The sequence below is a fragment of the Salvelinus sp. IW2-2015 genome, linkage group LG26, assembly GCF_002910315.2.
Source record: "Salvelinus sp. IW2-2015 linkage group LG26, ASM291031v2, whole genome shotgun sequence".
Taxonomy (NCBI): domain Eukaryota; kingdom Metazoa; phylum Chordata; class Actinopteri; order Salmoniformes; family Salmonidae; genus Salvelinus; species Salvelinus sp. IW2-2015.
The window spans coordinates 36,681,955-36,706,429 of NC_036866.1; the positions used below are offsets into that span (position 1 = coordinate 36,681,955).

The 24,475-nt window shown below is 42.7% G+C and overlaps 1 protein-coding gene across 7 annotated transcripts in view; it reads left to right on the forward strand.

Annotated features, from left to right (window-relative positions):
* Positions 1-24,475, forward strand: part of LOC111952935 (protein-methionine sulfoxide oxidase mical3a) — a 136,396-nt gene that overhangs the window by 35,659 nt on the left and 76,262 nt on the right. For 6 of the 7 annotated variants that reach the window (XM_070435255.1, XM_070435257.1, XM_070435259.1 and 3 more), the window contains exon 1: positions 13,550-13,773. The gene's annotated coding sequence lies outside the window, so the exon portion shown is untranslated. Of the gene's footprint in view, positions 1-8,567; positions 8,829-13,549; positions 13,774-24,475 lie in introns of those variants that run through there. The other variant, XM_023971963.2, reaches the window with a different exon arrangement.

Here is a 24,475-nt window from a genome sequence, read left to right on the forward strand (position 1 = left end):
AGGCTTAAGAGTCGCCCAGAACTGTGAGAGGTGAGCCGTCCTCAAGAAAGGAGCTAATCAAGGCATCGAGCTCATTGATGAACTCTCCGAGGGAACCTGGAGGGCGATAAATGATAAGGATGTTAAGCTTGAAAGGGCTGGTAACTGTGACAGCATGGCAATCAAAGGGAGGCATAGACAGAATGGGTAAGGGGAGAAAGAGAGAATGACCACTTGGAGAGATGAGGATCCCGGTGCCACCACCCCGCCTGACCAGAAGCTCTCGGGGTGTGCGAGAACACGTGGCGGACGAAGAGAGAGCAGTAGGAGTAGCAGTGTTATCTGTGGTGATCCATGTTTCCGTCAGTGCCAGGAAGTCGAGGGACTGGAGGAGGCATAGGCTGAGATGAACTCTGCCTTGTTGGCCCAGCATCGGCAGTCTCAGAGCTAGCGAGCCAACTCCACGTGCGCGTGGTGGGCACCAGATTCAGGTCCGATCACGCGGTGTGGGCGTGGATGGTCTGTTGCAGAGAGAGAACAGGGATAGACAGACACATAGTGACAGGCTACAGAAGAGACTACGAACAAAGGACATTGTGCAAGTTGACTACGCGTCTCGAATGTTAAAATAGTAGCTTACTAGCAAGAATCTTATTGACTAAAATATTAAGATATACAGTATGCTGAGTAGGCTAGCTGGCAGTGGCTGCGTTGTTACTTGTAGGCGAGCTGGCAGTTGTTGACTTTGTAGGCTAGCTGGCAGTGGCTGCGTTGTTGACACTACACTAATCAAGTCGTTCCGTTGAGTGTAATAGTATCTACAGTGCTGCTATTCGGGGCTAGCTGGCTAGCTAGCAGTGTTGATTACGTTACGTTGCGTTAAAAGAACGACAATAGCTGGCTAGCTAACCTAGAAAATCGCTCTAGACTACACAATTATCTTTGATACAAAGACGGCTATGTAGCTAGCTATGAGACAGTAACTCAGCATAGCTTCAAAGTCATTAGTTGGATTGGACAGGGCATAAGCCTATTATCCTACCCCGTCTGTCTCTGTCGCTGTACCCCCCCCATCTGCAAATTAACACATAGATGTGTGTGGACAATGTGAGCTTATACTAGGAAAAGCAGTTGAAGAGGCAGGCACATTTGTGTCTGTCTGTCTGTCTGTCTGTCTGTCTGTCTGTCTGTCTGTCTGTCTGTCTGTCTGTCTGTCTGTCTGTCTGTCTGTCGATTATGTGTGTGTCTGTCTGTCTGTCGATTATGTGTGTGTCTGTCTGTCTGTCGATTATGTGTGTGTGTGCAGTCTCCCGCCATGTTTCACTGTGTTCCCAGTGGAGTGACGTCACCGACAGTGTTTCAGCCAACAGGGCTCTGAATCCTCACGCAGGCCACGGCGGGAAGATCTGGTTGCCATGGTGACTGATCCTGTGTTAAAGCCGTGTTTGCCAGGCGTGGGGTAGAGCTTTGAGCCACAGCAGACGGTCACCCTGTGATTGGCCGGCTGAGAGAGGCACAAAGACAAAGCTTTGGCGTAATACACTTAGAACACACAAACAAATACACATGTATACACATACATACAGTGTAAATACAGTACACATACAGTATACAAACAGTGCATTGCACACATACACAAATGCCCACAAAACCACCTCTACACACAAGAACGCACACATGACAGAATATACAGTTTCTCAAAATAAATGCCTGCTTCAATTGTATCCGGCGATTTCTTTAACATTTTTAACATTGAGTAAGGTCCTCTTAACTACACCGTATAACTGTAGTTGTATTGGATAATAAGAACATGGACCCCTGTACTCCAGATCAAACCATGGTGATTAGTATTCCATTTACTGCTTGTTTGTAGAGCGAGACGGTGAGAGCCTCTGTAAATCCTACTAAGACCACTCTCCTGTCCTGTCTCAACCTTGCTCTGCCACTGCCCTGTCCTCAACATGACATGAGTGGAGGAGGAATACCAATGGGAACCGAACAGCTGCTCCTAATTCAATTAGTGTCCCGCTGCCTGTCTTTGTTTCTGCTGCTGGTTGAGTTAAAGACTAATGCATCTTGATCAATACCCTGTAATGGGTCCTGTATGCTGGGAACAGCATGTGCTCTGAGTCTCTCTCTGTGCTTGACCATAGGACTGGTGGGAACAAGAGGGTCGTATTCATTAGGGTACACCGTAGCACAACATTTTGTAATGGAAAGCGAAAACAATTGTTTCTTATTGGACAAGTTCAGAAAGTCCCTCTCTGTCTGTTTCCTTTTGTTTGGTGCCTAATGAAGCTTTGCACCCTCCACCTGTTGAATAAGGTCTACTGTATCTGGAGGTATAACTGTAGAAGGCATCAGTTACCATGAACTCCTCGACACCCTCCGTTATTCTGTACAGTACCTATATTAAGTTATGTACTGTAAGTCCAAAATGGAGAGGTTTCTTTGGGTCACCCACGTCTGGACCACTGACCACGACCTTTGACCTCTCTGACTTCTCTGTCTTGGCTAGGGCCTATCTATACTGAACCCAGAGACCCAATAAAGAACAGGCCGTGTGAGGACTGTGTCCAGTCAGTGAGGCCGCTGCCAGACCACTACTGCTGTGTCAGCCCTGCCCTGTCACAGCCCTTGTCTGAGGTCTACTTAAATAAATATAGCTCTGACACTGACCACAGAAAGCCACTGACTTGGACAGAATCTGTCTCTTTCTTTCTATCTCTCTCTCTGTCTCTCTCTGGAGGATAGCCTGCTGGGTCTTGGCTCCGCAGACAGACTGGAGTTGACTATGGAGTGTTGTCTCAGGTTTAGTCTGGATAGCAGCATCACAAGAGTGATCAAATTAAGATCCTACATACTGTATGTACATAATGTACAATTGGTGTGTGAATGTTTTGTGTGTGTTTATGTGTTTATGTTGTTTAAGGATAAAACTCTATGATTAAGGATGAAATTAAATGTTCACGTTATGTTGATTCATGTTGAGACAAAACTAAAGTGCACCTATTATGTCATAATTCTGAACTCCCGGTGTACATATATCTGATGAATTACTTAAATGACATAAGAACTGGTGCAGTTGGTTTCAGTTTGAATAGATGATCTGCTAAGGTGTAATTGTTGTCTACCAGGAATTCGATCATTCTTATCAGCAGTACTCAAACACAAGTCTGTAAGAAGAGCTCCTCGTGTCATTTGAGTGTTTGTTAAGCTTTAACGACATTTCCCGCCCATATGCTCCCAGTAGTGATAATATGTCTATGGGCCATACCAAAGAACCAACACAGTCACATCAAACCGGTCAGCCGACAATACATTGGAGACTGGAGGACAAATGGCAGGCTGCAGGAGGGGAGGGTCAGCTTGCATCATGTACTAATCCCTTTATCTCGTTCTATGGCTCCCTCTTAGACTACTGAGTATTAAGAGGTCACGGACAGAACGACCCCAAACCCTTGTCTCTGATTCAGACTGTTAGGCAATGGCAATTTAGTCTTACTCTGTTCTTTTATTTATTGTTTTTTCAGTGTGTAAAGGAAGGCTTGTTTATCCGATAAAACGGGGCTCACAATAAACTGTGTGTGTCCCCAAATAAGTAACACATGGGGACTCTGCAGCAGCGCTCTTGCTCTCCCCTCTCTCTGCGTTCCCAGCAGCCCTGTGCAGTGTGCTCTCCATGCTCAGTGGCCCGTGTCAGAGCGCCTAATGACTGGCCCATTGATGAGCATGCCCATTAGTGTCACTGCTCTCATCAGCACACCCACCCTTTATGAGCCTCCAGTCTGGTCACCCAGATGGGAGGGGCCCTGCCATGTAAATCAGCCATGACAGGTGGGGAGCGCAGCCAGTAAGAGGTTCAGACATCCAGGGTGTGGCTCTCGATAGTCCCTATGTGGCCTGCAAATCTCCTGCAGCATACAACACTCTGTAGGCCCGTTGTTGTGGGCAACACAGGGTGTCACAGCACATCGTCACACCATAGCATTCCAGATCTGTCAGAGAGCTGGCTTTAGCATCTATTAGCCAGGCCTCTCTGTAAATACAGTTGAAGTCGGAAGTTTACATACACCTTAGCCAAATACATTTAAACTCAGTTTTTTACATTTCCTGACATTTAATCCTCGTAAATATTCCCTGTCTTAGGTCAGTTAGGATCACCACTTTAATAAAAAAATGTGAAATGTCAGAATGATAGTAGAGAGAATGATTTATTTCAGCTTTTATTTCTTTCATCACATTCCCAGTGGGTCAGAAGTTTACATACACTCAATTAGTATTTGGTAGCATTGCCTTTAAATTGTTTAACTTGGGTCAAATGTTTCAGGTAGCCTTCCACAAGCCTCCCACAAGTTGGGTGAATTTTGGCCCATTCCTCCTGACAGAACTGGTGTGACTGAGTCAGATTTGTAGGCCTCCTTGCTCGCACACACTTTTTCAGTTTTGCCAACAATTTTCTATAGGATTGAGGTCAGGGCTTTGTGATGGCCACTCCAATACCTTGACTTTGTTGTCCTTAAGCCATTTTGCCACAACTTTGTCATTTTGCTTGGGGTCATTGTCCATTTGGAAGACCCATTTGCGACCAAGCTCTAACTTCCTGACTGATGTCTTGAGATGTTGCTTCAATATATCCATATAATTTTGCTGCCTCATGATGCCATCTATTTTGTGAAGTGCACCAGTCCCTCCTGCAGCAAAGCACCCCCACAACATGATACTGCCACCCCCGTGCTTCACGGTTGGGATGGTGTTCTTCAGCTTGCAAGCGTCCCCCTTTTTCCTCCAAACATAACGATGGTCATTATGGCCAAACAGTTCTATTTTTGTTTCATCAGACTAGAGGACATTTCTCCAAGAAGTATGATCTTTGTCCCCATGTGCAGTTGCAAACCGTAGTCTGGCTTTTTTATGGCGGTTTTGGAGCAGTGGCTTCTTCCTTGCTGAGTGGCCTTTCAGGTTATGTCGATATAGGCCTCGTTTTACTGTGGATATAGATACTTTTGTACCTATTTCCTCCAGCATCTTCACAAGGTCCTTTGCTGTTGTTCTGGGATTGATTTGCACTTTTCGCACCAAAGTATGTTCATCTCTAGGAGACAGACCACGTCTCCTTCCTGAGCGGTATGATGGCTGCCTGGTCCCATGGTGTTTATACTTGCGTACTATTGTTTGTACAGATGAACGTGGTACCTTCAGGCGTTTGGAAATTGCTCCCAAGGATGAACCAGACTTGTGGAGGTCTATAATTTTTTTTCTGAGGTCTTGGCTGATTTCTTTTGATTTTCCCATGACGTCAAGCAAAGAGGCAGTGAGTTTGAAGGTAGGCCTTGAAACACATACACAGGTACACCTCCAATTGACTCAAATGATGTCAATTAGCCTATCAGAAGCATCTAAAGCCAATTTTCCAAGTTTTAAAGGCACAGTCAACTTAGTGTGTGTAAACTTCTGACCCACTGGAATTGTGATACAGTGAATTATAAGGGACATAATCTGTCTGTAAACAGTTGTTGGAAAAATGACTTGTGTCATGCACAAAGTAGATGTCCTAACAACTTGCCAAAACTATAGTTTGTTAACAAGAAATTTGTGGAGTGGTTGAAAAATGAGTTTTAATGACTCCAACCTAAGTGTATGTAAACTTCCGACTTCAACTGTACACAGTGGGGATGATAGCCTGGTTGTGCCCTGAAGCAAGGCTGCATGGGCTCATACTGTGTGAGGGCGTCAACCGTGTGTGTGTGTGTGTGTGTGTGTGTGTGTGTGTGTGTGTGTGTGTGTGTGTGTGTGTGTGTGTGTGTGTGTGTGTTCCACTCAGGGCTAAAGGCAGTGTGGTAACTGTAGATCTACACACACTGACCTTTTTTCTTGAGAGCTTGAATGGAATGTGAGCCCACCAACACCCACTCACACGTTAAAGAGCCCGTCAGTCCCCTACTCACTTCCAATATGTAAATCAATAGGGCTAAGGAGGCAGGCCTGGCATACGCTGGTCATATCGAGGCTGGGTTTATCCACATACAGTATATAAAAAGAATACTAGGCTTTCTGTTACAGAAACAAGATAGCAAGCTGCTACCAAATGCCTGGTACTCATAACATGATATGCTTCAAATATAGACACCAAGACCAATAAACTTGGAGAACACTAACATTAATGGACTGTAACCCACCCCCATGTTTACTGTAGCAGTAAACATACAATCTATACTTAAAATGTATAAATTTGCTTTTGATATCGAGAGTCATTGTGTTACACTTTATTCATAGACTTGATATTGTGTTCATTTAAACCATAAAAGTTAACAGTACAGTCGATACTCTCTGACTTTAGGAAGGAAGGAAACCATCTGTACTGTCTTTTGTTCTACACCCTCTTTTATGTTGATGATCAAAGCTCTTCTCTGTCTCTTTGGAAAAGTCAACATAAGTGGAAAATGAATGGATTTTCATGCATTTGGCTGCGACTGATTTGTGTGTGTGTGTGTGCGTGCGTGTGTGCGTGTGACCAACAGGATGGACCACTCCTCACTAAGGGCTAAGGGCTTCGACTGCTGAGGTAATCGTCTCATGTGGGATAGTCTCTACAGTCTACTCCACTAAGCCACGTACAGTTGTAACGTTACCACTTTATATGACAACAAACCATAAAATAACCTAACACAAAGGCAAATCTAAATGGAAAACAAGACTTTTGTGTGACGAATGATTTAAAAAAAGATAACATTATAGAGTATACTGTAGTAATGCTTCATTAATGTTATATTGAGTTACACGTTCATATTACTCGTCGGTTTCCTTGGAGAAATGGATGCCTTGGTTACAGGGAGAGCACGTTTTATTAGTAGGCCTAACACTCCACCAGTCTGTCTGCCCAGCTACAGTATTGCATTAGAAGTGAAAATACATAACTCTGGAGTGCTGCGTTTGAGCAATCTCTCTGATTGGCTGTGACAGCCGCTGTCCCAACAAGACCCCAGCCAGAGCCAGCCAATCACAAGACTGTATGTTCACTCCGGCAAACACAGATCAGAGATAACAAGACAGTTAATGAATTGTTCACCGAAAACCCTGGGAAGTTTAGCTGAACCTTATTCGAGCAGTAGTGCATGGTCGTTTTGTGTATGTCTGTGTGGAGTGGTCCTGATTTCTTGGGAAAACGGTTGTATTTGTTGTTGTGATTGTCAAACTTAAGCTTCAGAAAGGAAGGTCATTGAAGTCCATTACACTATACAATGGATAGGAAGCAACTCTGTGTTGAATGTGCCTTTCACGAAGAATGGAGATGCTCTGAAAATGAGTGTGTTCGTGGCAAAGACTACACAATGACCTCACCGGTATGTCCCAGAAACACTTTCACATCTCCTCCCGGGGTTTGGCAAACTGGACCAATCACAGACCATTGTCTTTGCATCAGTGTCTGTGGTCTGGGTGAATCAGGGTGTACCCTGAACCATGATCACAGCTCACATATGTCATCCTTTGGAGGGACAGTGAAATAGAAAGACGCCCTCTTTCCCAAAATGGAGCGAAAAAGACTCCCGACCCGCTTTTCAAATTCTTTTGTTGCCACCATGAACAGTGGAATGAATGTTCTTTCCCAGCTTCCCAGCCACCAGCTAACTGCACTTCAATTGCTAGCTGCACTTGGTCCAAGCCCCACAAGCCTCAACTCCAATTTTCTTGCCTGTAAAACGTCAGCAAATCTAAAGCAGGTTCTTATCATTATGTAATTATGGCACTTATGCTGTTCAGCAGCCTGTCCTATGCCGGCCCATTGGGCTTCTTGCTTGTTTCACTCTTTTCAACTGAGGCTCTGGCAAATGTATTCTATTGATGAAAGTAAGTGTGCAGTAATCTGCTCATTCAGGAAACTCACCATTATGCATAATGCACCACTTATTGTTAGATATGAGTTATCAGCAAAGGACAATCAATACTATTTTACCTTACTTCAAACAGAAACCTTGGTCTGTGCTACTGAGTGTGTAGACACAATGAGTTCTGTAATGGGGGATATCATCTGACATTGGTTTTTGTACAATGCCTCTGTCAAATCGATAGTATATTATACATTGTCAGGGTGTGTATGTGTTCATCTGCCTGAGCATGTGATCTATTGTTTACCATTCACATGTATCTAATGTACATTGTTCAAGTGTTTGCATTTGCGCACAGAGTAGAATATTACAGATACGGTAGATTTGACTGAACAACAGCAGTGCATCTATCTGGTTTCTCTGTATATATATATATATATATACTGTATAGCCTCTCTCCTGGTAGGAAAGCCTGTGTAAGACCAGCAGGTCATGCTGCCACGTATGAGACCAGTGGTATGCCTTATTAAATGCGTGTTATTTCTGTATCATGCCAGGCTAAGAGTATTGGGGATACATTTTGTGCCCACTCCATTACAAAGCCCAGCCCAGTAGTAGTGGACAGACAGGCAGGCAGGCAGGCAGACATACAAGACAGACACCTCTCCGATCAGTCAGTCAAGTCCTCCCCTGTTGCCTTGGTGCATTAGCTCCAGTTACCCCACCCCTTCTGAAGACTTCCCATTGTGTGTTTCTTTACAGGCGGCCCGGGAGCCCTCCCTTTGTGAGCCAGTGGGCGTGTGATCTCACCGCTGAGAGGAGGGGCCCCCTTTCCCCTGTCTGGCCAATCCTTGAGCTCGGTGACTAGGTCACGTGAGAATCCCTCTTTCAGGTTGCCATGACAATGTGCACTGGTCCAGACAGCATCTTACTGTGGTGAGAAGAGAAGAGGAGGGAGGATAGACAGCGGGCGGGAGAGCAAGAGAACAAACCCCAGACACCTATGCTGTGCACCTTTCCTCTGTAAGTACTGTCACCACTCTCTCCTTCACACCCAGCACGCTGAATGTATATTTGCTGCACGAGTGACAACATGTGTTTTATTATGAGCAATGTCCTACCCGGTAGATGTCTTTGAAGATTGCAGGGATGACATCATGCATGTTTCCTTTGTTACGTGTGGAATGTGTGAGGGACTCTGTCATACGTAAGAGTCCTTTGTCTGCAGGAGACAGTGAGATCTCACAGATGTTCTGTGTCTGTAGTGGACAGATCTTCAGTGGAAGAGAGGTGTCATAAAACAAAACAAAATGAGGGGCGGTTACAGCTGAATGATGTCACCTGCGGAGATCTGAGTGGATCCTCTCTGATGTTTCATAATGACTGTCATCCTCTCAGTGGGCTGTGCAACTCCTCTCTTCTACCTCAGTAGCTCTCTTTTATTAGCTCCTCACCCAGCAAGGTCTCTCCCTCTCAAGTCAGTTGGAGTCAGTCGACATTCTTGGGCCCCTTGTGGTTTGCTTAACTAGCAAAACCCTGCAGATACAACTAGGGCAACCTGAGGCACAATATGTGGAATGTCCTTGTGACGATGGCAAGAAACTGGAGACGAGGTGCTCTCCTTCACCATGGGGAGCACAGCAGGTACTACTAGTGTGTGACATGGATCTGTAGGTAGGATCACTGGTGTCAATGAGTCATTAGACTGTGCAGGTCATTTGTCCATTATGCAATCTGTTTTAAACCTAAGATATGTGAGAGCAGCAATTTGAAATCTATTCAACCCTAGCCAATGAATATGTTGTTTTAGTCTTGTAACATGCACAGCTTGTGCAGTATAGTCATTTCATTTATTTGACAGCAGGATTTTTCATAGAAGCTGGTTTTCCCTCATTTTGTGTAATTATCATAGCTCTGTAAATGGCAACTAATGTAATACGGCAGAACAGCGTTTTCTGTTTACTTGACTTTATATGGAACCGTTACACAGGACCTTGATTCACTGTGTGGTCAAGGTTGGAAGTTTAAACGTTAATGAAAACGTTACTAAACTGGCTACTGTTTTCACTTGACTCGGAGTCAGTGTGCGAGTTTGTGTAGCCCCAGGAGCCCATCTGTCTGCCATTGTACTGTAGGCCTACCTAAACCTCTATCAGATCATCTGCATGATAAGAAATACCTGGAGGTAGCATTTTGGTCTTGTAAGAGCCATTTTTCTTCATGCTTTTTCCAGTGGCATTCAAATTGGTTGACCCTTTTCTCTATTTTTATTGCTTACTTGTGAGGTGACAGTTTAACCACTTTAGGTGGTGGTTGAGACATACAGCAGGCCTTTAGTGTATTATAGCATAATTACCTGGTCATATCTCTCTTCTCTGTTACTTTACTGTTATCAGAATTTAAAGCCTAGGCCATATTTTCTCCTTAACACATATTTCTTACATCCGCTGTCCAATGAAATAACAGATGTTTTATTTGAACCTTTATTTAACTAGGCAAGTCAGTTAAGGACAAATTCTTATTTACAATGTCGGCCTTCCGGGGAACAGTGGGATAACTGCCTTGTTCAGTGGTAGAATGACAGATTTTTACCTTGTCAGCTCAGGGATTCGACCCAGCAACCTTTCGGTTACTGGCCCAAAGCTCTAACCACTAGGCTACCTGCCGCCCCAAATGTCAATGCCATAAGAACACCACCAGGTTAGTGGCAAGGTAATTACAAATTAGCCTCTCACACACATGCTACGTCGTGTCAAGTCAACATTTCAAGTGGAAGTTCAGGCAGCATCAATATCAGTGGCAGAGATAGAGAACCTTTATCTATCTGTGTTTGGAAGTCAGCTTGGCCATCCAGTACATCCAATGAGAGTGTCTGCCTTTCTGTGTCCTAGAGAGAGCAGCCACGGTCTCTAATGTGCAGAAAGCTGATAGTGTGTGTGTACGTATTATATGTGTTTGTAATTGCGCGAGTGCGTGTGTATACAATGCATTCGGAAAGTATTTAGACCCCTTCCCTTTTTCCACATTTTGTTACGTTATTCTGAAAAGGATCAAATAATTTTTTCCCCTCATCAAGCTACACACAATACCCCATAATGACAAAGCGAAAACAAGTTTTGAGAAATGTTTGCAAATGTATAAAAAATGAAAAACAGAAATACCTTATTTACATTAGTATTCAGACCCTTTGCTATGAGACACGAAATTGAGCTCAGATGTATCCTGTTTCCATTGATCATCCTTGAGGTGTTTCTACAACTGATTGGAGTCTACCTGTGGTAAATTCAATTGATTGGACATGATTTGGAAAGGCACACACCTGTCTCTATAAGGTCCCACAGTTGACAGTGTATGTCAGAGCAAAAACCAAGTCATGAGTTCAAAGGAATTGTCTGTAGAGCTCCAATACAGGATTGTGTTGAGGCACAGATCTGGGGAAGGGTACCAAAAAATGTCTGCAGCATTGAAGGTCACGAAGAACACAGTGGCCGCCATCATTCTTAAATGGAAGAAGTTTGGAACCACCAAGACTGTTCCTAGAGCTGATCGACCGGCCAAACTGAGCAATTGGGGGAGAAGGGCCTTGGTCAGGGAAGTGACCAAGAACCTGATGGTCACTCTGACAGAGCTCCAGAGTTCCTCTGTGGAGATGGGAGAACCTTCCAGAAGGACAACCATCTCCATATGGTAGAGTGGCCAGACGGAAGCCACTCAGATCATGAGAAACAAAATTCTCTGGTCTGATGAAACCAAGATTGAACTCTTTGGCCTGAATGCCAAGCGCCACGTCCGGAGGAAACCTGGCACCATCCCTATGGTGAAGCATGGTGGTGGCAGCATCTTGCTGTGGGGATGTTTTTCAGCAGTAGGGACTGGGAGTCTAGTCAGGATCGAGGGAAAGAGGAACGGAGAAAAGTACAGAGAGATAATTTGATGAAAACCTGTTCCAGAGTGCTCAGGACCTCAGACTGGGGTGAAGGTTCACCTTCCAACAGGACAAAGACCCTAAGCGCACAGCCAAGGCAATGCAGGAGTGGCTTTGGGACAAGTCTCTGAATGTCCTTGAGTGGCCCAGCCAGAGCCCTGACTTGAACCCGATTTAACATCTCTGGAGAGACCTGAAAATAACTGTGCAGCGACGCTAACCATCCAACCTGACAGAGCTTGAGAGGATCTGCAGAAAATAATGGGAGAAACTTTCCAAATCCAGGTGTGCCAAGCTTATAGCATCATACCCAAGAAGACTCGAAGCTGTAATTGCCAAAGGTGCTTCAACAAAGTACTGAGTAAAGGGTCTGAATACTTACGTAAATGTGATGTTGAAGTTTAAAAAATGTAATACATTTGCTGTTTTTGGTTTGTAATTATGGGGTATTGCGTGTAGATTAATGAGGGAAAAAAACAATTTAATCAATTTTAGAATAAGGCTGTAATGTAACAAAATGTGGAAAGGGGTTTGAATACTTTCCGAATGCACTGTATGTGTGTGTTACAGGGGCTCTTCCTGCCAGCATAATACGCTCTTGTTTTTGGTGGGCTCACAGCTGCATTCAATCCCCCTGAACACTCACGTTAGAACAGATAAGGGCCTATTTTTGATACGTTTATCTTGGCTTTATCTCAACAAGTCACTTTTTGGAGCGGTTGTTCTGTCCCGGTCTTGCCTATCCTTTGTGAACATTTGTAAATTTGCAACACATGTCACTTTGATACTGAAGTGTGTCTTATTAAGGGCCAGCCAGCACCGGCATGCCATTGACCTTTCCCTTGGAACAGTCATGATACTTCAATGCTATTAGTACAAGAGGCAATGTGAGTTTATGGTGGTCGTATGGAGGTCTATTGGTCTGATGATCTTCAGGGTAATGAATCTCTGATGTGTTTGTTCTGGCAGGGCAAGTTAGGATCCTTGACACCATCATTTTCTTGGATGCTTGATTCATAGAACAACAGGAGTAGTATAACAGTGACAATGTTGATTTTTGTCTGTAATGTCTCTCTCTGCTCTGGGCCTTTTCATGCGATGTCTTGTCAAGTGGGATCAAATGGGAAACCTATAATTTTCTCACACAGTAATCTTAGTTTGATGAGATGCATTGCGCCCGCTCAGCCTTTTCTCATCTACAGTTTAACCTTAAATAACCAAAACCATTATAGTTCTTTGTGCTACACTGCTTGTTAAACTCGCCCTGCCACATCAGATAGATTCTAGACTAGGTGACAATAATAATTTGTTGGAACACCTATGTGCACCTACACGCACACTTTTATCAAATACAAATGTCTCATTATCACTAGAGGCTTTCACCGCATCGCAGGTATCTGCATACACATATTGCTGTCACAAGCCATTTTAGCGATCAAACAGACAGGTGAAAAAATTACACAAGGGCTGCCTCTACTGATGTTTTGGTCTATTGACTGCATCCCACTCTAGCGTCACGTTCGAAGAAACCAATCGGATTAAACTGAGTTAAAACATACTGTCTCACTTTGAACAGTTGAAGGGGTTTCTCGTTGCAGTTATCTGACATTCAGAGTTGTATAACAAAATGAGAACGATTCCCTTTGATTACAGCAATCTAGTTTTTATATATAATGGTTTAATGTATGTCATTGGAATACTTGCGCAAATATGTTGTCTTCGAAAAGCGCTTCTATTGTTGAAGGTTTATGCCACCCCCTCAACATCGTTATGCGCTCTCCCTCTCCCTCTGTCAGTTTTCAAGTTGCGTCTTCTCGTTGAATGTGCCCAACCAAGCTACGGTATAGCCCACATAAAACATAGCTACAGTACCTACATACATACCAGGCAGAATATAGAAAAGGCAAGAATAATCGAAATATGATATCTACCGGATATACAGCTGGATTCAATAAACATATGGACCAAAGCTAAGAGGTGCATTCGCGGATCGTTTGTAACAGTGCCGATTTTCTGAGATTCTAGCTAGCTAACAGTAGCTAGGTAAGTAGGCTACTCCTGCACGTTTCGGAATGTCACGCTTTGGTGATTAAATTGTTTAAATAATCAACTCCTTCACACCCGTTACCTTTTCTGAACTGTTTCTCCTCTATCTTGACGTGCATTCGGCTGCAAAATATCATTTTCACTCGTTGTTTACATTAGCAGTTGCCGATTTTTGTTGGTTTTGCCACATTGTAACACATGAAACAGCTAAATTGTATAAATGATTGGCTATTATGTATGTAAATCGACGTTTCATGTACTGCAAGTGGTTGACATTTTACCCGGCTTGTTACATTGTCTAATTTCGCATGAAACATTCTCTGTTACGCACGAGATGAGGTAGACCTTTCTGCATTGGCTATGATAATTATTGGTCCTATATCCACAGTAGGTTACACATTTGTAGTGCAGTCCCAATTTTTTTCATATTGGTAACTGGTAGACGGTTTAGACTAAGCTATTCATAGGCTATACGAAAGTGGACTAAAAAGTTGACCATGACATCTGTCCTCATAACCCCTAGACCAGGCTGTTGGTATGTCTCCGTTTTCTATTTGAGACCACAGCATAGTGAGGGAGAGATGTAGGCTGGCTTCTAATGCAACTTGTTTTCTTGCTCAAAGCTAGGAATCTCAATTTGATTTATGCAGATTATGGAAATGCAGGTCAACAACAGGGTTACACTGAAAAACTGGAAAATGTTATTATTCAAGACAGGAGGGAAACTGACTGCAAAGCATTGAAGTCCCTAGGCACAATGAATGGGAAATATTGCACAAGGACAACAGAACGGCCTTATTCAATGTTAGAAAATTCGGCCAAAATGTACCATATCAATCAGCAGATTTTATTTAATATGTGCCCTTGTCAAACCATGTTTGACTCTCAAATGCCGTTTTGGGTAACTCGATCTTTGCAATACTAGCTTAATGTACTGTACATGACTCTATCTGACCCAGATTTGACCATCAGCACATACACAAAAATCAGTCTGTGGCTAAGTGATAAGGTCTCAACCTGACAGACGTTTCCTCTGTGGACAAATGGATTCTTACTCCTTAGCAGAGCAATCCTTTGCATTTAGCCTACATCATTGATTTAGGTTTTTGCTTGATTCCACTATGTTGCATTTAGCCAGGCCATTTGTGTACTGTATGCTCTGGTCATCCTAGGCCAGAACAAAGGTCTTGGGTCAGTGTTCATAGGTGATAAATACATTGCTAAGTGTCTGGGCTAACCCAGGCCCCTCTGGTCTGTGCTACTAGATCTGCAGTCCCTTTCCCTAGAGACCCCGGGATACAGTCAGAGGAGGAAGTCTGCAGGCTGACTCAGCTTCTCCAGCTGATTTTGAAGGACGATGCTGTTGCAGTCTAGTTGGACAGGTTGGAGCTAGATTATAGAATCACCTCTCTCAGCTCTCACTATGCCACTTCACACAGGGGTCATGTTCATTAGGGACCAAACGGAAGAAAATGGACTAGAACAGGGAGAGACTACCTGGACTTACAGAACATTTTGCTATGGTGTGCCCTAGTTAATATGACTAGGGAGAGAGTGTGCCTGTGCGCCTCTGACCTATGTGGTAACAGAAAGGGACTGACTGGGATATGGAAGGGAACACCAGGGAGATGAAAGGAAGTGTTTAAAGTCAACTCCTGTAGAGGAGGAAGTAAACAGCTGGAAGTGACTGTCAGATTTCCCCTGAAAAGCATGGTAACTTGACCCCCCCCAGCCTAGTGTGTTTGGTTAGCCTTAAAAGGATATGTCTGATGCCCATGCCTGTGCCAGTAACTGTTATGGTTGATGTTATGTTTTGTAACGGCTACCTCAGGAATTTATTGAGCAAGCGGCCATCTTTCATTTTCAAATCTGTTCAGTGTTCCAAATGAGGTCACTCTCGACCATTATCCCAAGAGTGTTGAGCCAACAATCTCCTTTGACTCATGGAAAAGGATATATTGTGTAAAAGCAGCCTACTGTGGAGTTAATGTGGCAGTTACAGTAGTAACTGATAACGTCAAGGAACACTGAGGTAGTCCTATCCAGTACCAGACCAGTACCAATAAACAATAATATTGTAAAGTTTGAATGAAAATTGTGCTCTTCCCATTGAGGGCAATATACAGGACATATTATCAGTTGTTTTTGACATGTAGTTGGTCAGTCACAATCTCACCTTATAGCCAGTTAGTGTAGACTATTTTTTACTAATCTATAAATTGACTGCAGTTTACTTATTCTCATTCTTCAAACCTTTTATGTCCCTCTGAAGGTCATTGTTGTCATATTTAACTTTTTCATCGGTTCTATGAGGGCAACTTCAACTTAATCAAAATAGGCAGACCTATGGGACTTTTACGATAAAGCGCTTATCCTCCTACCTTCCTGCCAACTTAACCAAATATCTAAGTGTGCCATGAAATATTAAAGAGCTGGAATTAGAAATGTCATTATATCATCAAGAATGTGGTAAAAGCTGTGCCAGCAAAGGCATTGTTGATTGTCTGATTTAAAGCGTGAAATCTAATGGTCAATTGCTGGGGTGCATTTCCATGTAGAAGGACCCATGAGTACCAACATGTGAAGTTTATAGGAGCATGTCAAATGAAAGATAAGTCTATATTTTAGAGAAATTAAGGCATATATAAAATGTTCAACGATTTTCCCTTTTAGGAATAAGCAAAGGCTTTGATTTCTGGTCAAGCAGATGGAAAAGGGGTCTTAGACAACATCTTTTATATTTAGTTTCAGGAAGAATAAAATTCTACCTTCTGTAAAACCCACATATCTTGATGATATTTTGTAATTTCTCATGAGGGAGGATAATGAAAGTTCACAGAAGTAACAAGTAAAGGTAGACCTACCAATTAGTTAGTGTATTTAATGATATCAAGTGTGTTTATGAATTGATTAAAACTTGTAATTCTGTTACCAAATTGGGAAATCAATAAAAGGCACAGACCACAGTTGGGTCACCTGCTACTGTCCTCTCTTCCACTGGCATACTGTTATGTTCAGCTCATAATTATTAGAATTCTTTCCCGTCTGTCGTCTGAATGCCAAAGCAAGACTGAAAACCGTCTGGACAACCCCCCNCTCTCCTCTCTCTGCCTCTCTCTCCTTTCTCTGTCCAGTTAATGTCACCTGTCCCGGTTCTTACTGACTCTTACCGTGATGCCTACCACCTACCCTCTTTCAATTTTACTCTAACAAGCATCCTCACCTACTGAGCACCAACCAACAGCGAACGTCCATGGATGTTGAAAAGTGGTTGAAATTTGGTCAGTCCGCACTGGCCGGTCCAAATCTGAACCAATCATAGATGTCTGTTTCACAAGTTTGGACAGTATAGTACAGTGTACTGAACTCTACTCTGCTGTACTGTACTTTGCTGTGCTCTACTGTGCTGTCCAAACTTGTGAAACATATACATAGTCTATAGTTGTTTCAGATTTGGTCTGGACCAACCAAATGTGGTCTTGTTTGGGGGCAGAGCTCATTACAATAATAGCCAGTGTGTAGAATATTACCCAAATATGCAAAAGAAGGATATTGCATTTTTCTACCTTTTTTATGTACAGGATACATCACCATGAAGAGAATGATATTCACATCCATAATTATGCATTTCTGTATAGTATAGATCAGAGACCCATGATGTAATTCTGTTACCGGATGTAAATCCACTTCACTTACTGTAGTTCAATAATCAAAATAAATATTTTTCAAACTCAAGGTCATAGCTGACACCCCATTCTTTCTGCAGACATCTTTGAATCTTCATTCGGAGCAGATATGACGTTTTTGGAAAACGTGGTTGCATATAAAAACTGAGGGAGATTTTACAGTAATTCTGTTACCAAACTTTTCATCTGTACGTTTCTGCCAGTAAATGTGTTTTTGGGAAATTTTCTGCGTAAACAGTTCAAAATAGGCATCTTGCACGGAGTTGTATGGTTTGTTAAACTTAGAAACCAATAGTTTTTGTCTGGCAAAAAAAACTGTAAATCTGTTACCGTGGAATTGCCATAGGCCTGAGGACATAATATGCTGTTTCTACAAGCTTTGATATGGTGATTTAGGGTGTACCAGTTTTGTGCTCTGAGGGTCAGGACTGGGTCACTGTGACAAGCATGCCCTAGTCAGACGAAGCTGTTTACATTTAGCCACTTCAAGTGACCCTTGAACTTTTCCAGTGGAGCAGCAGTGGTTTTTGTTGAACTGTATGAAAACCGGACATACAGGTAATGTGGGCTTTTTACAATTTTAAGACCAGATGTTTTTGTTTTAAGGGTTCAGCCCAAAAGCATGATACTTTTCTGAACTCTATATGGATGCTTGCACAATTGAACACAATTATGTGTGGAGAATAAAATGCAGAATCTCTGTTTTTTAAATATCCAGGGTCTGCAATTCGTTTTTATTGTATGATGTCCAAACTTGTGAATCATTTCCTTTTAACTCGGGGTATATTTGCACGGTAGAATTCAATGGCTATAGTCAATTTTTACATGTTGCCTTTGAGCTGCTTTTGAAAGCAAAAGTCGAATTGAAAACAGTATTGGTATTGCTGAATTCGATTTTCATAATAGCAAGCTAGGACTGGTGGTTTTGCTAGCTAAACTAGCAAGTCTGTTTGTTTGGTTACCGTGGCAACTGCTGTGTCTCTCTAGTAAAAACTTGCTAGCTACTTCAATGGATGTGGGAAAAATGTATGCCGGCAAATGAACACGTTTCTACTGGCAAATGTGTTCAATTATAGCCATGGTATGAAAGGGATAATCAACTAGGGGCTCTATGCTTTTTCTGGAAAACAATGCAACTCAACTCCATGAAATGTCAGTTCCACTCCACTAGTGTGTCGTGGAACACACCTTCAACGTTGTTCATTATTTTCCATAGCACGCACAGAGCCCCTAGTTGATTATTCCTTTTATACCATGGCTATACGACACAAACCCTGACGACTACATGATTAATATACCATGCCTGCGCCGAGGCAAGGGAGCAATGACACCCCTGGGTGTAGTACACAGCTGATTTCCCCTTCAAGACTACGCTGACTCTAGCGTTCAGGTCACAGGCATCCAACACTTTTTCTCTGTTAACTGTATTTTAAAATGTTCCTCTTTGTTGTAAGTTAATAGTTGATAAGGCCACTGTGCTTTATCGATAACAGGCTATACTGCAAACATGTGCAACTCTTTCTCCCACAACACCCCTACCCATCTCAAGCCCATCTCTTGAGACCACATCATATTTCACATTCGCTAACTCTCTGCATGTCAAGGTGCTCCCTGTCCGCATTACCTTATCTAGAGAGAACATCATAATGGAACAGATTAACAGAACTGTGCCTGCTTGTCACAATGTCAGACTTGCTCTCATGGTGGCCCACCCCTCAGGGTTGTGTGTGCTGCCCACCATATTGTGTCTCACAGATAACCTTCCCCCAGTGCCAGGCCACTGCCACCCTCGCCCCCAACTGCCCCCCGCTGCACATCAAAGCACACGGTCGGGAGGCAATGAGGCACTTCCTCCCACTCCACCTCCTCCTGTTCCTCACTTCCTTAGTGACGGTAGTCTGGCATGCCAGGCGAGGGGGCAGGCAGAGAGAGAGATGGTAATAGGAGAAGGCCCACAAGCATGTGAGGCAATGAGTGGGAATCCACAGATGTATTAGGAGTTAGGCGTTGTTTTGTAGGTCGAAGAATTATCAATTTTTTTTCTTTCCCCAATCAGGATTATGTTCTTCAGGTGCAAAGCTGCATGTGCTGTCTTCCTGACCACTGTGACCGCTGTCAAGACTACATGGCCTATGTTAATTCACCTCACATTGCGTGGCTACATTCGATATCTAGGACTCTCTACTGGAGGAGCACTTGCTCAAGTCAAATCCCTTTAACCATATGCAGTTCAGATACTTGAAATAAATATACTTAATGCAGATGTACAAAAACACCCCAAAACTCTGAGTGATATTCACGGATGAGAAACAGAGGAACCAAAGAACCTACTTTTCACAGGCTGGCTTCTTCACACGACGTCTGGCCAAGCGTTAATTTAACTTGCCCCTGCAGCACGTAAAATCTGTTTGGGATTAAAGTGTAATTCAGGAGGAATCTTTTTTTCATGCTTTCAGGTGAAGCTATCAGCGTGTTTCACGGCTCGGCATGGTGCAGGGGTCTGGTTACCTTCCCACTGAATTAATTGACAGCAGCGCTGCTTCATTCACACAGGGAAAGCATTTCTTCCTATGGCCCTGGGTGTTTAGAGTTGGCAGCAGCGTCTCTTACATGCTGACTAAACCGTGCGCGAGTGCGCATGTTGATTTTTGTCCATCCACACCAGATGCGATCAGGACACGCAGGTTGAAATATCAAAACGAACCCTGAACCAACTATATTAATTTGGGGGCTAGGTCGAAAAACATTAAACATTCATGGCAATTTAGCTGGCTAGGTTGCTGTTACTAGATAATTTGTCTTGGGATATAAACATTGGGTTGTTATTTTACCTGAAATGCACAAGGTCCTCTACTCCATTCAATTCATCCACAGATAAAATGGTAAATCGAGTTTGTTTCTAGTGATCTCTCCTCCTTCAGGCTTCTTCTTTGGACTTTATATGCATGTTGGCAAGCAACTTTAAGGTGCATTACCACTACCAACTGGACTGGAGTGTGGACCTCAGTTTATCGTTCAATCACCCACGTGGGTATATCAATAGTTCCATAGGTCGAGGGCCCTGTCTCTGTCTGTCTGGTCATTCTATGATGGACCATAGGTCCACTGATGGTGTACCCTCTGAGCTGCTCATAATTCCACTCATGCAGTGGGGTTAAAGTGTGTGTGTGTGTGTACTGTAGGCTGCAGGATTATGGCTTGTGCTCTGGGAATGTGTGTGGCAGGGGACAGACATGTTAAAGGCCTGAGCAGCAAATGCTAGTCACTACATTACTGGCCATGATAAGGTAACCACATTTAAAACACCCAAATTTGGGACAACCGGATGATTTTGCGGGACAGTGTAGCCTACTTTTTTTGAGGGAGCCATCATCACTGTCAAACGTGAATGATATGCCAATCATTTGATCTCAATCAGTTTCATGGGATCATGCATTTAGATCTTCTTGAATAACTGTTTTGTGAGCCAATTAGAGCAGATGGTGTTAACAAACTATTAGACTTCCTGTATTTTGTTTCAATCCAAGAGCATGCTGCCTAGTGGTGTGCGCGGTTGAGTTTTGTCTGCATGGTAATAAAAAATCAAAAAAAGACTAGTCAGCTAACCATACTAAAATCTCAAGAGGGATGTACCTAGTTAGTTTTACTACTGAATGCATTCAACTGAAATGTGTATTCTGCATTTAACCCGACCCCTCTGAATCAGAGAGGTGCGGAAGGCCGCCTTAATCAACATCCACGTCATCGGGGGCCCGGGGAACAGTGGGTTAACTGCCTTGCTCAGGAGCAGAAGGACAGATTTTTACCTTGTCAGCTTGGGGATTCAACCCAGCAACCTTTCGGTTACTGGTGCAACGCTCCTACCCACCAGGGTAGGTACCTGCTGCTCCTAGCTTACTCTTTTGCCTCGTGCAAAATTTGGTGATGCAGAAATGAGACCAGATTCTGTTTTTATGAAAATCTGTAAATATTTGGCCTAGGAAACATTTCTAGTTGGTCTCAGGGACTGTAAAACAGTTAGAAAGGGAGACTTTTAAAAGGGATTGAGTGAAGTAGCAACAAATACTGCGCGTTGAATTAGCAACTAATAAGCATGGAGAGCCTCACAAGTTTGACAAAATGACCTTTCAGTCTAATACGGCTATTTATTACTTTTGTAGCTCTTTGTCAGAAGTGCATTTTTTGTAAGTAGTTAGGCCTAACTATCCTCCAAGTTTAGCTGGAATTTAGCCCAAAAGGATTTGAGGTAATGTGATGGTTGACAATAGGCCTATTACATTGGACTACGTCTCGTCCTGCGCTGCGCAGAATATCAGGTCTCAACAACGATTGGAGAAGTGGTTTAACATCACCAGTACCACATCCTCATGATTTATATATCTTTCCATAAGCGCAAAGTGACCGCAAGAGACAGGTTGGAATGTCTGACTAAAATACGGGGACAAATTAACCTTTAAAAGAAAAAGGAGTGGTGATTGAATTCGTTGCTAAAATGCGGGACATGATTGTTTGGTTGCGGGACAAAGGGCCAAAATACATGACTGTCCCGCACAATTGGAACATATGGTCAACCTTGACCTCCATGTTGTCATGGAATTACCATCATTGGAATGAATCATTTCTTATAGGCTAAGCAGATGCAATATATCACTTTTGAATGAGAATAACATTGTCAGTTTGATAGTCCCCATAGACTGACATTGTCCTTTTGCCAATGTTTGTAATGTGGGACCTTTGTTCATAGGGTAAATCCATTTGAATTAAATCACTTTTTGAAAGCATCCCATTTGATTTAAACTTTTAGCTACATTTTTGCCAATTGAAGAAGTGGTCAGAAAGTGCATTTTTGGACCTGAATGCCAAAACATTCCTTAGATAAAGGTTCTCAACGTTGACCCATTTTGCATACCCCAACATACCATGAGACATCCATGTCTTCATCACTGGAAAATATAAGCGGTTGAGTTTGACAGCACTATTTGTAAGCGTTTAAATTATATCAAACATTTTATTATTTCTTGACAAAAATGTGCTTTAATAATGTATTTTTTTATTAAAGCACATTTTTGTCAAGAAATAATAAAATTTAACATCAATTGTCAAAAAACACGTAAACTCCGATTTTTTTTTTCTATATTCGCATAGCTTAGACCCTATTTCTATTTCTCCGTCATCTGATGTTTTTGTGTTGTGCCTGCCTTCGGTTAAGACACAACATGTGCCCTTGAATGCAGGGTGGGTGTCATTTCAACCCTAGAAATATAATTCATAGAATGGACCTACAGTATCCCTTCAGACCACTGCAATTTAGCTGCTACACCACTGACATTTTACATTTTAATTGAAATTGTAACTTCTAATTTCTACCACAAAGATGACTGCCAGTCCACCCACCGTTGAACGTCATCTTATATGGTCATGTCTATTCTGTTATCTGTATTTCTATGATTTCAATAGGCTTCCTGTGGAGGATTGACATTATTATTTAGAACAGATATTCCCATTCAAGTCAACATTGTCTGATGTCTGGACCTCCAACCATCTTTGTGGTACCATTTGAAAGTTTACATTTCTATTGTATTCCCATGATATAGTACATTTATTCAGCCAAAACATGACATCCACCTTGTATCAACTGATGACAGGCACAACACAAAATCCTTAGATGATGTAAAATGGGGTCTAAGCTACAACATAATATGAAATAAATTGGAGTTTACACATTTTTAAAACGGGGAAAATAGAGGGAAAGGGGGAAAAAAATGACATTTTGATAAACATTAATATCAAATTGTTTGACAACCTTGTTTGCACGCTTATAAATGATATCGATCTCAACCGTTTATCTTTTCCAGTGATGAAGACATGGATGTCTCATGGCATGGTGGGTTATGCAAAATGGGTCAACTTTGAGCAGCTTATCTCTTTGAATGTTTGGGCATTCAGGTCTACAATGGGCAAATATGTATGGAAGGTTTCGTTCAAATCAAAAGGGGGGTGACGTCAAAAAGTGATTGAATTCAAGTGGGTTTACCCCATCCTCGAGCCATACTGAAATGCAGCGTGTCATTGAACTTTGCGTGGCTCTGTGTAACATTGCTGTTAGTTGACTTATTCTACAGCAATTCTACAACCAAAAATGTATTTCATCAACAGCTGCTTTTGTGTTTTGTATCATGAACATGGTTACGAAAAACTTGAACTCTCTGAATGCCAAGTAAGATTTCATAATGTAAACCGAGAGAAAGCGAGAGTCTGTGTTGTAATATTATTGCTACTGGTAAGGAGGAGTATTATGGCTCGGGCCCACATAATAAATGACTCTTTCACAAGCAGAAGGCTTATAGATGAAAAGCAAATATGTTCCTAGTTTGAGGCCTCTTCCTCCTCTCCGGCTCCACCATTTCACAGTTGACATGACTAAGCCTTGGAAACTAGGAAACTACTCGCTGTACGGCTCTGTTTGCTTACAGGTTTCAGGTTAGCTCCCTAGGAAACCCAATCTAATGAGTAACTGGAGATACGCCACCACACACCCTGCTATTTCCCTAAAGTATGCAAATGCTTGGAAAGATTGTCAGATATTGAAATCCCTGGAATCGTGTAACCAAATGGATTTATGACATGCAGTAGCAACAGATGCTGATTTTGTGGCTCTATTTATTAGTGCCCTGTATTTGCTCCTATCTTCCTCTGTGTTCCTTCGTGTGTGTTGATGGCATTGGCAGCTGTAATGGCTGGTGCAACCTAGGGCTGGGAAGGAGGTGGTGTCTGAGTGATTTGAGAGGTAGCCTACTCCAGGTGAGTGACTGGCAACTACCCTGGCAGGCTCCTGTAATTGAGCACGTAGATGAAAACACACTGGCCACACAATCCGATTATACAGCTACTGGTACTAATAACATTTAAAAGGAGCAATCCTTTGTTGGTGCTAAATACTCCCCTTGAGTAGTTAAGAGATTTTGAGTTACTACTGTAGAGTAATTCATTTCTTTCCATGGCTTTGACTGAGT